Source organism: Panthera uncia, chromosome F2 (assembly GCF_023721935.1).
Source record: "Panthera uncia isolate 11264 chromosome F2, Puncia_PCG_1.0, whole genome shotgun sequence".
NCBI classification, from domain to species: Eukaryota; Metazoa; Chordata; class Mammalia; order Carnivora; family Felidae; genus Panthera; species Panthera uncia.
In genome coordinates, this window is record NC_064812.1 from 30688904 (window position 1) to 30703155 (window position 14252).

The following is a 14252-nucleotide window of genomic DNA, read 5'->3' on the forward strand; positions in this document are numbered from 1 at the left end:
AATCTAAAAAAACTATAGAGCAGATCAACGAAACCAAGAGTTGGTTTTTTGAAAAAATAAACAAAATTGACAAACCTCTAGCCAGGCTTCTCAAAAAGAAAAGGGAGATGACCCAAATAGATAAAATCATGAATGAAAATGGAATGATTACAACCAATCCCTCAGAGATACAAACAATTATCAGGGAATACTATGAAAAATTATATGCCAGCAAATTGGACAACCTGGAAGAAATGGACAAATTTCTAAACACCCACACTCTTCCAAAACTCAATCAGGAGGAAATAGAAAGCTTGAACAGACCCATCACCAGCGAAGAAATTGAATCGGTTATCAATAATCTCCCAACAAATAAGAGTCCAGGACCAGATGGCTTCCCAGGGGAGTTCTACCAGACATTTAAAGCAGAGATAATACCTATCCTTCTCAAGCTATTCCAAGAAATAGAAAGGGAAGGAAAACTTCCAGACTCATTCTATGAAGCCAGTATTACTTTGATTCCTAAACCAGACAGAGACCCAGTAAAAAAAGAGAACTACAGGCCAATATCCCTGATGAATATGGATGCAGAAATTCTTAATAAGATACTAGCAAATCGAATTCAACAGCATATAAAAAGAATTATTCACCATGATCAAGTGGGATTCATTCCTGGGATGCAGGGCTGGTTCAACATTCGCAAATCGATCAACGTGATACATCACATTAACAAAAAAAAAGAGAAGAACCATATGATCCTGTCAATCGATGCAGAAAAGGCCTTTGACAAAATCCAGCACCCTTTCTTAATAAAAACCCTTGAGAAAGTCGGGATAGAAGGAACATACTTAAAGATCATAAAGGCCATTTATGAAAAGCCCACAGCTAACATCATCCTCAACGGGGAAAAACTGAGAGCTTTTTCCCTGAGATCAGGAACACGACAGGGATGCCCACTGTCACCGCTGTTGTTTAATATAGTGCTGGAAGTTCTAGCATCAGCAATCAGACAACAAAAGGAAATCAAAGGCATCAAAATTGGCAAAGATGAAGTCAAGCTTTCGCTTTTTGCAGATGACATGATATTATACATGGAAAATCCGATAGACTCCACCAAAAGTCTGCTAGAACTGATACATGAATTCAGCAAAGTTGCAGGATACAAAATCAATGTGCAGAAATCAGTTGCATTCTTATACACTAACAATGAAGCAACAGAAAGACAAATGAAGAAACTGATCCCATTCACAATTGCACCAAGAAGCATAAAATACCTAGGAATAAATCTAACCAAAGATGTAAAAGATCTGTATGCTGAAAACTATAGAAAGCTTATGCAGGTAATTGAAGAAGATATAAAGAAATGGAAAGACATTCCCTGCTCATGGATTGGAAGAATAAATATTGTCAAAATGTCAATACTACCCAAAGCTATCTACACATTCAATGCAATCCCAATCAAAATTGTACCAGCATTCTTCTCGAAACTAGAACAAGCAATCCTAAAATTCATATGGAACCACAAAAGGCCCTGAATAGCCAAAGTAATTTTGAAGAAGAAGACCAAAGCAGGAGGCATCACAATCCCAGACTTTAGCCTCTACTACAAAGCTGTCATCATCAAGTCAGCATGGTATTGGCATAAAAACAGACACATAGACCAATGGAATAGCATAGAAACCCCAGAACTAGACCCACAAACGTATGGCCAACTCATCTTTGACAAAGCAGGAAAGAACATCCAATGGAAAAAAGACAGTCTCTTTAACAAATGGTGCTGGAAGAACTGGACAGCAACATGCAGAAGGTTGAAACTAGACCACTTTCTCACACCATTCACAAAAATAAACTCAAAATGGATAAAGGACCTGAATGTGAGACAGGAAACCATCAAAACCTTAGAGGAGAAAGCAGGAAAAGACCTCTCTGACCTCAGCCGTAGCAATCTCTTACTCGGCACATCCCCAAAGGCAAGGGAATTAAAAGCAAAAGTGAATTACTGGGACCTTATGAAGATAAAAAGCTTCTGCACAGCAAAGGAAACAACCAACAAAACTAAAAGGCAACCAACGGAATGGGAAAAGATATTTGCAAATGACACATCGGACAAAGGGCTAGTATCCAAAATCTATAAAGAGCTCAGCAAACGCCACACCCGAAAAACAAATAACCCAGTGAAGAAATGGGCAGAAAACATGAATAGACACTTCTCTAAAGAAGACATCCGGATGGCCAACAGGCACATGAAAAGATGTTCAACGTCGCTCCTTATCAGGGAAATACAAATCAAAACCACACTCAGATACCACCTCACACCAGTCAGAGTGGCCAAAATGAAGAAATCAGGAGACTATAGATGCTGGAGAGGATGTGGAGAAACAGGAACCCTCTTGCACTGTTGGTGGGAATGCAAATTGGTGCAGCCGCTCTGGAAAGCAGTGTGGAGGTTCCTCAGAAAATTAAAAATAGACCTACCCTATGACCCAGCAATAGCACTGCTAGGAATTTATCCAAGGGATACAGGAGTATTGATGCATAGGGGCACCTGTACCCCAATGTTTATAGCGGCACTCTCAACAATAGCCAAATTATGGAAAGAGCCTAAATGTCCATCAACTGATGAATGGATAAAGAAATTGTGGTTTATATACACAATGGAATACTACGTGGCAATGAGAAAAAATGAAATATGGCCTTTTGTAGCAACATGGATGGAACTGGAGAGTGTGATGGTAAGTGAAATAAGCCATACAGAGAAAGACAGATACCATATGGTTTCACTCTTATGTGGATCCTGAGAAACATAACAGAAACCCATGGGGGAGGGGAAGGGAAAAAAAAAAAAAAAAAAAAAGAGGTTAGAGTGGGAGAGAGCCAAAGCATAAGAGACTGTTAAAAACTGAGAACAAACTGAGGGTTGATGGGGGGTGGGAGGGAGGGCAGGGTGGGTGATGGGTATTGAGGAGGGCACCTTTTGGGATGAGCACTGGGTGTTGTATGGAAACCAATTTGACAGTAAATTTCATATATTAAAAAATAAAAAAAAAAATTTATCATGTTGCTAATATTTCCCTGATACTATTTAGTTGTTTCCAAACTTGAGCGTGCATATAGTCAACTAGGGTGTTTGTTTAAAGTGTAGATTTCTGGGTTCCATATCCAGAGATTCTGATCTTGATATAAGGCCTAGATCTGTCAGTGTTACCAAATCCACCCAGGTGATGTTGATGCAGAACTAAAACTTTAATGACTCTAAGAGGAGACACCATCCTTGCTGGTCTTGTGGTGCTGATAGTTTAGAAGATAGAAGAAAACATGATATAGCTGGCTTCAAACAAAAGTTGCAGCTGCAGTATGTTGTAGCATGTCTTTATTTTTTTAATCAAAGAATCATGGACCTTTTTAAAAAAAATGATGGCACTATGGATCTTCTCCCCAGAATAACTGAAAAAACTGAATTTTGTTTATATTTCTGTGTGATTCAACTCCACACTCAAAGTCCATGGGTAAGAACACTTGGAATTAGACTCTAGTTGGGCAATAAAGAAAAGTGGTCTATTCAGCTGGGGTTGAGGATGGATGAGATACATTGGAGGAGATTAAAGGGTACCAGGAAAGGCTTCACAGAGGAAATCCTTGGGGATTTGTGAAATGTGAGTAGGTGTTCAAGGAGAAAGTATGGAGGATGAAGGCAGAAGGAGAAAGGTCATAAGATTCCAGCCAAAGAGGCAACGTGGACAAAGACCCAGAGATTGGAGAGAGCCTGCACCAGTTAGAAAATAGCAAGTATCTCATATGTGGGAGTTCACTGTGCTACAGAAAACAGAAGGCCATGTTCCATGATAAGGAGTTTGGATACTATCTTATACTAATTTTGAAGAGAAATAAGCACACTGATGATTTTGGTCAACAGAAGAATCTGCTTATGCACACTGGAGCCTTATTTGTAGAACTTATAGCAACACATTATCCAAGTACAACAAGAGAAAGTATTTCCTCTTTGCAAAGAAACCTCAGACAATGCCTCTCAATGGTTTTCAGCATTCTACTCACCCTTTCCCCTCTGTCTTCCCCTAGGGGATGCTGGAAAGAAAGTTTGTTGCTGCTCTTTAAACAGACATTAAAATGAGAACAAACCTACCTCCCTTGAACTTGCTTATGCTAAAAAAATCACCAATTTCAATCACAAATTTTACAAGGTCTTGACTTAATTTGGGGGGAAAAAAGCAAACCCATAAACTCTTTTAGATGGCCATGGTCTTTTGGGCACAAGAAGGGTGTCCAGTCAGTGATCCACTCATGGGGAGCTGACTCTGTCAGCCACACATGACCCCAGGGGAATTGAAGTATGTTTAAGGGACTGTTTGTATTTTTTAGAGAGGTCTTAGTGCCATATAATTCATTTGGCACTCATTTTTTTCTACATATTCTTAGAAAAGGGGAGGAATACTGGAAGAACTTCGCTGTATTTAGAACTAAAACTAGAGAATGAGTACAGTGTGTATTTATGAACTTTGGAAAGTATAGTTTCATGGTCACAGACTTCATGAAAATTATCTTTACATGTACAGAATAGAGTGTACTCTCTCAGCACTATGAAGAGGCACAGAAATAACAGTGTGCGAGTTCTCTATTTTCCATAATTACAGGAAGAATTTTTCCTGAGTTTTGAACACAGGCAACCTTCATGCCATTGAGAAACTTTGAAAACTGTATTTTACTGGACTTTGGAACCGGGATAGCTGGTAACAGTGTTTCCAGTGTGAAGACCTTGAGGAGATTTGGGTGGCTGATAAACTCATTTTTACAGAGTTCTACATTATATTAATATTTGCAAATCAAGGGAGAGACATTAAAATGTATGCTGTGAAAACAAATAGGTGGAAACTTACCATGCAATTTATGCATGTATAATGAAAACCAATCAGAAACAGAACAAATAAAACTGGAAATTTATCTTTCTCAATCAGAGCACAGATTCCCATGACCAACATTATCTCAAACATTTTTCACTTACACATCTTCCACTAAACATGATCAAAACTAAATAACAGCTACCTCAGGGCACCTGAGGCTTAAGAAGCAAATATAACACACTCCTTCTTAGCATAATGGTTAGTTTGATATACAGAGATGCTGCCGATTACTCAATAATCCAATTCCATCTAAGAATAAATGACACCAATTCAGGAAGATTGAATATGATGAAGAAAGCTGTTGGGGAGGAAGGTTGACAATTACAGGATGAGTTGCTATGGGTGATCATTTTCAGGGATTTTTTCCCCAGTATCAATTATGAGTAAAGAAAGGGGGAAAAAAATCACATGCTGGATTCAGCCAATAAAGCACCCTATTATGTCAAAAGAAACATAAGATTCTCAAAAAGTTGAAATTTTAATTTATAAAGAATAAACATTTGAACTAAAGGATCATTTTTCAGGCATCTGGGTTAAAAATAATATAGACCTGGGGTGCCAGGGTGGCTCAGTAGGTTAAGTGTCTGACTTCAGCTCAGGTCATGATCTCATGGTTTGTGAGTTCAAGCCCCACGTCAGGCTCTGTGCTGACAGCTCGGAGCCTGGAGCCTGCTTCAGATTCTGTGTCTCCCTCTCTCTCTGCTCCTTCCCCACTCATGCTCTGTCTCTCTCTCTCTCTCTCTCTCTCTCTCTCTCTCTCTCTCTCTCTCAAAAATAAATAAACATTAAAAAAATAATATGGACCTTAAACTAGGTAGTTAGTCAGCAAGTTTCTTGTCCTTTGTACTTAGTATTCTGCTTGCTCTATATAGAACGAGAATAATTTTCAAAGGAAATGGCACCTTATGAATTTAAGAAAATTTCATTTTTAATTTCTCCAGCTTACTACCTACATGCACGTCTTTAATTAGCTACATCTCTATCTCGTTATTTTCATCACTCTCCATATGTTTATGTATATCTATCAATATCATATATATTTTAATTTAATTTAGATTTATTCATATAACTTATGTTTCCTGAGCTACTGTGTATTTTATGGTTATTGGTTAGGGAAATTTGATTCCCTAAGTTGTAACAATCCTTTAAGGATTTTATATGTATCACCTCATTTAATCTTCAGGACAGTATTAAAAGAACATAATAATTTTTAGAGCCATTTTACAGATGAGGCAACTGAGGATCACAAAGATTAGCTAGGTTGCAAACCCAGAAAGTTAAGTTCCAAACTCTATTCTGTTATTCTAATTCTGGAGGCACACATGTACATGACATAATCTTACTCTTCAGAAGCGAATATTTTATTTATCCATTTGTGTGTGTGTGTGTGTGTGTGTGTGTGTGTGTGTGTGTGTGGAGTATGAGGAGAGAAAGGAAAGAAAGAAGAATTTCTACTAATGACTTTATTGTTATCCATTTTCTTCATTCATACATATTTTGTACCACACCACCTATAGCTGTTTGATCTTTATGTCTTTTTAAGCATCTTTAAATCTCTGTCATATTCTTCATTTTTGACGAGTCAAACTTCACATTATTAGGTCTTTAATCACCCTACTTGCACCCTCTTTTCTTTTGAAACTTCTTTTGAACTTTTCCTTCTACATATAGATTTATATCTATGAATGTAGATCATCGCCATGTAGCTGTCTATTGTAGGATGTATTCGCTTATATTTTCATACATGGACTGACTTTTTTTAGATATTTTCCTATCATTGTCTCACATACTCCTTGACAGGCTCTTGCAAACAAATAAATAATTATGTTCACTTACGGAGTAAGACAATATAGCTCCAACATTTGAAAAACAGTGTTGTACATAATGACACTGACTTAATAGAGCCTCCTCCAACAGAGATCGCAGCCCTAGATCCAACATTGGAAAACAAACCTTCTGTCCTCTAACAAACAAGGTAAAGATTTTTTTTAATTTTTAAGTTTATTTATCTATTTGTAGAGAGATAGAGATGAGAGAGAGAGAGAGAGAGAACACAAGTGAGGCAGGGACAGAGAGAGAGGGAGAGAGAGAGAATCCCAAGCAGGCAGGCTGTGTGCTGTCAGTGCAGAGCCCAATGCAGGGCTCAAACCCATGAACCATGAAATCACAACCTGAGGCAAAATCAAGAGTCGGATGCCGACTAAGCCACCCAGGAACCCTAAGGTAAAGCTTTTGAAACAGATTTCTAAATGAATATCTAGGTTCCAGAGGGAATTATGCGATAGAGACACGTGTACAGATATAGGTCCCTTTGTAAACTCAATGGTCTCATTTCTCATATGGACTCCCCAGTATTTATTTTAATGGGTTATTTCATGATCTATTTCTTCAAATATCAACATATACAAATGAATTACATCCTCATTATAGCAGTATCCCAATATAATTTCATCAGATTATTAAAGTCATTAATATTGGGCAAATTTCACATCAGAAAATAAATGCCCAGGGGGCTTGAATTGTAAGACATAATTAAATTATAGAGTTAAAATGTTATTACATGTAAGCCATATCTTGAATGGGTAAAACTTAAATTCTAAACAATTTTAACTTAGTTCATAATTGACTCAAATATTTATTGTATGCCTGTTGTGTTTATAGTATATGGAGTTTATAAAGATGGCTGGCTTATAATATGGTAAGGAAGCGAAAGCACACATGTAGATAATAATACTACAGTACCCAAAATGAGATGTGCCACAAGAGAAGCAATTTATCTATGGAATGACAAGTTAGAGGAGAAGGAAGAGAGGAGGCATCCTCTGCAATATTTGTGCTTGTCTTGAAGATTGGCTCATTTTGGAATTGTGAAGATAGGAAGAAAGTTACCAAATCAGTAAAGCTCTCATCATTTAAAAGAACAAGATACACTAGACAATCCCGAACTAGAGAGAATAAAACGTTTATCTCAAAAATACTATTTTGAAAAAAAGATAGAATATATACATATATATATATATATACATGTATATATACATATATATATACATATATATATATACATGTATACATGTATATATATATGTGTATATATATATATATATATATATATATATATATATAATATAGGACTCAAGTCTCCCCTTGTGGTAAGATAAATTTATATTCTTTCCTGTATCTCAGGGTTTCCAGACTTAGTAATTTCCACTAGAACTTTATATACTTAACAAAAGGGCGTTTAAAACATAAAGAATTTCAGCTTCAAATACTAATATAATAAAAGGAATAAAATCTATCTTAAATGTTTAGTATCCAAATAACTTCATTGTCTGTCTTTTCACTTGATATTCCCAGCACATTCAAATGACTGATGAAAACCCTTTTCTTTCTTATCTTTTTTTATGTTAAATAACCTCAAAACTTAATTGTGCTATGGATTTCACAACCATTTATTTATTTATTTATTTATTTATTTATAAACATTTATTTTGAGAGAGAGAGAGAGCTTGAGCAGGGAAGGGGCAGAGAAAGAGCAGGAGAGAGGGATTATCTCAAGCAGACTTCTTGCTGCCAGCGCAGAGCCCAATGTGGGGCTTGAACCCAAAAATTGTGAGTTCATGACCTGAGCTGAAACCAAGAGTCAGACACTTACTGGACTGAGCCACCCAGGTGCCCATCACAACCCCTTTACTGAAAATATCCTCTTCATCCCTCTCCAAAAGTCCATGTCCTCCATATCCTCCAAAGCTTATCTCTTCCACTAATTTTTTGAACAGTTTAGCGTCTTCTGAGTTTTTCTCTCACCCTTTTTTCCAACAATACTAATTATTTGTATACTTCCCAACGATGTCTTCATAACACCAAACAAATGCTTAATCTTGCTAGAAGCCTAAAACAAAAGCTCTTTTCTCTATATATGTTTTGACAAGAGATACATTGTCTTTATTTTCAGCAGAAGATGCCACCTGTATGATTTACACTCCATCTAAAAGACATGCTCTGCTAGTCTCTTTGCTAATGGTGCCCAGCTCTTTCGGTAAGGACAGGAGGGAAGTTAGAGCCGAGACAGCCCTGGAGCAGGAGGAACTGGGAGAGAGCAATGTTGGAAAACTCAGATTGAGTCATTGTTACCAGGCTTTGAAAGAAAACCATGGAGGTCATTTTGCATTTTCTTCAAGTGATTGTGAGGAAGACAAACTAGTTCCATATGGTGGCAGGGCAAGAGCTCAGAGCAGAAGAGAAATCTGCTGCATGAGATCTGCTCAGCTTGTCAGTTCGAAAGACCTTAGAGTTCAGATATCTGAGAGTCTTTCTACTGTTTTAAAGAGCCAAGGCCAAACTTCAATTTGTCATACATACAACTCCCACTGCCTTGGGTAATGAAAGAGCCTCTTGACTTCCTGAATACCGTAAAGATGTAAAAATGGAAGAAGCCTAGGAGTCTCTTAAGTAGATAAAATTAGTGAGAAACCAACTTCATGACATTGGGCTGCCTATTTTAAAGAAAAGAAAGTTATAGAATCATTTGTATGATCCATAACTATTTTGAAGTCTTTTATTCAATAATAGAACTTGCTATTGTCCTACATTTATTAAGAAATACAATTTAGCCTTTCTGGTTATTTAAATTTCTATAAGTGAAAGAAAAGGGATAACTATGTGTTCATTGAGGATGACTAGAGAACCATCTCAGATGACTAGGGAGTAGTGACTAATTTCAACATGCACCTGTCTGTTTCATTTTTCCTTCAGATGCTTATTGAGGGCCGCCTGGGTGGCTCAGCTGGTTAAGCATCCGACTCTTGGTTTTGGCTCAGGTTGTGATCTCAAGGTGGTGAGATCAATCCCTGTGTCTGCTTGGGATTCTCTCTGATTCTCTCTCTCCTCTCGCTCTGCCCCTCCACAGTCATGCACATTCAATCTATCTCTCCCTGTCTCCCTCTCAAAATAAATAAACATTAAAAAAGACGCTAATTGAAAACAATCATAATGCTGACATTCTGTACAACCACTGACCAAATCATGCTAAGAAATGTGGGGGTTTTATCCTCATTAATTAGGAAAAATGGGTTTAAAAGGATGAATACCATCATTTTACTCAGTGGCTACCGTTTTAATCATATCTAATCATGTCCTTTGGAGTTTTTGTGTTATTTTAGGTGTTTTGTTTATTTTCATTTTGGGTTTTGGGGGGTTTTTTAGTGTTTTTTTTTTCATCTTCCATATTTCTGTCCCTAAGCCAAATACTTTACTCTGGAATAATGTTTGGTTTTTATCTCCTAACACATCATCCTTCATGAAAACCACATCTACACTGGCTGAACATAAGAAATAAATGTCCAGGATTCCCATGGTGTTATTTTGGGGGAGTATTCTTTATAATGACTCACACTTCAATTTTCCTTTCACTACATTCATATGCAAGGCCAACTTTGGCCCTTCTGTATATTGACTTCTCTTTTGTAAGTGAAGTATCATTAACATAGAAGAGAAAGCCATGGTTAGTTAACTATACATAAAGACTTCAGAAATTAGACAGAACCGCTGTGTAAAAGAACCACCTAAATATTCTGTTTGAACCTCAATTTAAATAAGTTTCCTTATCTAATTAGAAAAAAATACTTGGTGTTGGTGAATGGCCAGCTCTTAGTTTGCCTGTATCAAATAACTAGCTAGGAGTGTTGGCTTTGGGTCAATAATTGCTGTTCTGTACTAGCTAAATAGCTGCTAAGATTGAGCCCCTTAACTGTTCAGATGACCTACCCTTGACTACACAGTTGCTCCCAGAATCCTTGTGGGATTCCACAGAAGCATAGTTGTCTTCGTTTGTAAATTTCTTAAAATAGTGGTGAGAAACATATTTTTATGAAACACCATCCCTGTTTCTCAGTGCAAGAAAATGACTCTCCATGGTGCCTCTTCCCTAGAACATTCCCCTGTGACATGCTAAGGATATAGACTCAGACATAGTGAATACTACTATATATAAATTGCAGGTTTAACTCAGTCTTGTACAGTGAAAATCCTCTAAACGTTGATCTTTTCACTTTTATTTATTTTTCATTGAGATATAATTGACATATAACATCATATTAGGTTCAGGTGTATAACACAGTGATTTAATGTATGCATATACTGCACAATGGACCTTCTAGGAATGTGGGCAACACATGGAAATGTGCACAGAAATGAGAATATGTTGATTTGAGGGGTAAAGTAATTGATAAGGCTGGTCAGGAAATGGTCAGGAAATAAGTGATGATATGTATGGAGTTAGGTGGCATGGGAAAAAATAGAGGATGGCAAGATCTTCCAAGTCTTTGTAAACCACAATAAGGCATATGGACATTATCTTTCATGTGTTGGGAGAACAACTGAGGGATTTTAACCAGAGTAGAAGAATAATGAGATGCAGGTTTTTGAATGAGCCTTACAGAGCATGGATTTTAGGGCAAAGGGGAAGGAGCAAGATTCAAGGCAGTGAGACCAGTTGTAAAACTTTTCTAATACAGAAGAACTGCCAGGACTAGAAGACTGACCTTTTGATGATTAAAGGATCTGCAAAAATGTTTCTTTTTACTTACAGACTCTAACATATAGCAATAATATAGTTTGTAGAGGCAAAGGTCAGGAAAAGACATCGTTGATGTTTATTCTACCCTTTATATGCTTGCATACATATTTAGAGATATATGAAGGCGTCCTTAAACTTGTAACAACTGATGGTATAGTCATACAATAGCTCCAAATGAAGGTGGAGAAGGATATGTAATAGCATGAAAAAATGGTTATAAAATTATGTGTGGAAAGCATGGTATAAAGAAATATGTAGAATACAGTTTGTATTTATACATGAAAAGAAACTATTTTGAAAGGTGCAAAACTAATGTAAGTGATTACTTCTAGACAGGTAGTTGAGGCAGGCCTGTGGGCAACAACTTTATGTGCATTGTTCAAAATTTTTATAAGAATATGATTAGATATTACATATATATTTTAAAATAAATATTTTCAATTTGGAAGGGGAAAACAAGGAAAAGACTAAATGCACATAAACCATAATGTCAAGAGTAGTTATATTCAGAGATGAGATTTGTGTTACTTTCTGTTTTCTTCTTTTTGCTTTTCTCTACTTCCTAAATTTATAATTGGGCATTCCTATTGCCATGGTAACACAAAGAAACCATTGTAAACTATGAGGCTTAAACTGCAACCCTCTTGTGAAAGGATAAAAGTATAAACTATATCCAGCACATAGCAGTCACTTACTTAATATCAATAGAACATTGGTGCTTAAGTTACCTGCAAATGATAGTGTAGAAAATTATCATGTTCTGGAATCTCTAGCCCCATTGGTGAGCTTAGAGCTACTAACAGGATACTGGTATTGACTTACCTTTTGAAAAAAGAAGGAAAGTCATCAGTAATCATAGAGAAGCCAAGAATTAGAGTTGGAATTTAGCATGGCTCATCCAAGAGCACCTGTGGGCAAAACTCACCCAGTTCCAGTGGAGCAGGAGATTTTAGGCCTGCAGTTGCAGCCACATAATTTTGGAATCATTCATCTTCTTCCCCAAACTGATTCTGTGTTCACTAAATAAGCAACTTTCCAATTATAATTTGGCTTTCTGTGTGAAACTCTAAGAAAAACGAGAGCCTGGATTCCACAATGTTCCCATTTTGAGTGTAAGTGGCGAACTAACAAGAGTCTCTCTTAGCTTGGAGAATGCGTGGCTGTCTCTGAAAGGCTGAGAAAGTGATCAAATCTGGAAGGTTGTGAATTCACACAGGTAACTTGTCCCAGGCTCCAACTGGTGACCTCTCAACCTTACTTTCCCCTGATGAAACCCGCCTCCAAGTGGGCTGTCTACAACCTGAAATGTAAATCCACATTTAAAAAATTCTACAATTCTTGGGGTGCCTGGGTGGCTCAGTAGGTCGGGTTGGGATCTCATGGTTCGTCAGTTCAAGCCCCGTGTTGGGCTCTGTGCTGACAGCTCAGAGCCTGGAGCCTGCTTCAGATTCTGTGCCTCCCTCTCTCTCTGCCCCTCCCCTGCTTACACTCTGTCTCCCTCTCTCTCTACTCAAAAATAAATAAAACAAAAAAAAATCTACAATTTTTGTCACCAGTGATTTTTAGCTGGCCCTTCAGAGTTTTAAAATACAGGCTTATATATGAGAATTTACCTTTAGAAGCTTCCCCCAACCTACTATTAACTATAGGTTCTATTAATCATTGAAAACAACAAAATTTGAGTAGGGCTTAATTGTATATTTTGCTCTGACTCAAAGATCTCTGCAGAATATCTGTAAAATGTTTTCACACAACCATATAACATTACTGTTATTTTCTAAAATTAATATCAACCTTGCAAAATAATAAGGGGACCTTTACATATACTTAGGTGCAAACCCAAGTCAAATATAGGTATCAAAGAATGAAAATCCAAATATTAATTGATCTGTATTATTTTTTTAAATATTTATTTTGAGAGAGAGAGAAAACGTGAGTGGGGGAAGGGCAGAGAGAAAGAAGGAGAGAGAGAATCCCAAACCGGTTCTGTGCTGTCAGCAGGGAGCCTGATGTGGGATCGATTTCACAAACCATGAGAGCATGACCTGAGCCAAAATCAAGAGTCAGATACTTAACTGACTAAGCCACCCAGGTGCCCCTCATATTATTTGTGTTTAATAATAATGTAACATTTGTTCAGAGCTGGCCTAAGTCCCAGTAGTGTCACCCTCATACAGAGATATTAACTATATTGTGAGTGGATAAGATTTATAAATAAGACTCAGGTACAGAAGTGGTAATACACATGGATATTAAAAGAATATTCCTAGATGATTTTGATGAATGAGAACTGAGGAACCATGTTAGGTAGAGTTGGAAAGAAGGTAGAGGGTCTACTAGAGAAGACCTTGTATATCAAATTGACAACCTGACAACCTGAGTGTAGCTATTCTGAGCCCCAAGGAACCACTGAAGGACCTGAGCAAGTGTGCATTTGTTCCAATTGCCCAGATGAATATAAAACAATATATATAGGGTCAGTAGGAAATGACCAGACATCAGAGAACTAATTACATTAGGCATCAAATGTGATTTATCCACTAGTTTTTGAATTATAGACTAGTATTCTTCAGTCTGCAAAGAGTAATATCAGATACTAATTGAGAACATAAATTCCCAGTCCTAGTGAAAAGGCCTTTTTCACAAATAACCAGATGATTTTTTATATGTACAACTGTTGCAGAGCCTTGGATGTACGTTAATTTAAATTTTATATAAGAAATGTTTCTAGAGAGTAAGGTAGGTTAGGTTCTTTGAAGAATTCCATATTTGAGGTTAAACAG

The 14252-nt window shown here is 37.0% G+C and overlaps 1 protein-coding gene across 2 annotated transcripts in view; it reads left to right on the forward strand.

Moving 5' to 3' along the window:
- The window catches only part of ANGPT1 (angiopoietin 1), a 246772-nt gene that overhangs the window by 217024 nt on the left and 15496 nt on the right, over positions 1-14252 (forward strand). The window lies entirely within an intron of this gene.